Source organism: Capsicum annuum, chromosome 11, assembly GCF_002878395.1.
Source record: "Capsicum annuum cultivar UCD-10X-F1 chromosome 11, UCD10Xv1.1, whole genome shotgun sequence".
In the NCBI taxonomy this organism is placed as follows: Eukaryota; Viridiplantae; Streptophyta; class Magnoliopsida; order Solanales; family Solanaceae; genus Capsicum; species Capsicum annuum.
In genome coordinates this window covers 6,941,690-6,942,618 of record NC_061121.1, presented here as the reverse complement: position 1 = coordinate 6,942,618, position 929 = coordinate 6,941,690, and the positions used below count along the sequence as shown (strand labels likewise).

At 28.7% G+C, this 929-nt stretch overlaps 1 long non-coding RNA gene across 1 annotated transcript; it reads left to right on the top strand.

Annotated features, from left to right (window-relative positions):
• The first annotated feature begins 53 nt into the window (after positions 1–53).
• LOC124888619 lies at positions 54–720 on the top strand. The gene is made up of 2 exons (XR_007047104.1): positions 54–165; positions 347–720. It is a non-coding gene; the product is annotated as an uncharacterized LOC124888619 (long non-coding RNA).
• Positions 721–929: the final 209 nt, after the last annotated feature.

Here is a 929-nt window from a genome sequence, read left to right as displayed (position 1 = left end):
CAAGACTTAAATGAAAGTCCATACTAGTAACTTCTTATGTACTATATATATTGTTACAATAAGAACTCTAGACACACAAACAAACAAGAACTTCCCTTTTATTCAGTATGGAAAAGAACCAATTGATTGTGCTTTATCTGATCACCTTATTTATCTTTTCAAGTGGTTAGTCACTTCTTCTCTTTCTTTTTCCCTCTCCTCCCATCAAACATATATAAAAGATTCAAACAACTCTAGATCTGCCGCAATTGTATAATAATTTTTAACCTCATAAATTACAATATTTAATTAATTATTTGGATTTAAATATGCTTTTGTTTGATGATAACAAATTTTTAATTCTCAGATATGGTGACAGGACGATCGAAGTGTCAGACTACCGAGGATTGTGATCCTAATGAGTGTCAGTGGGGGATTGCCGTTCAGAGTCCCATATGTCGTGATGGGGAATGTTTTTGTGTTAGTCCCGGAACATACTCTGGTGATCAACAAGGCAGTGAATTTAATCACAAAGTTAACTCATAGGAGTCTTTCTAGTTGTTTAAAGCTATTGGAGTATTGTGTATGTTAATCTAATGCCTAATATTGACTTATGTAAATGTTACTATGTTTTAAGGAGTATTACAGTACCAAATGATGTTATCAATCAAATTTCTAGTTTTAGTGTTTATAAATAAAGACAAATAGCACATATTTAGATGTAGAGGGAAATAAAAAACCTAAATTACTTTGTATTCAGATGTAGAAATAATTAGGCGAGTATTCAAATTTTCTTTCAAATGAAAAAAAATATTACATTATACTTGGAAGGTATAAATTTATTCAAAACTGATTTTGACCTCAAATAAAAAAAATAATATTGGCAGTTGAAATTTCAACAATAGATTTATATATATATATATATATATATATATATATTGTATTTTAGC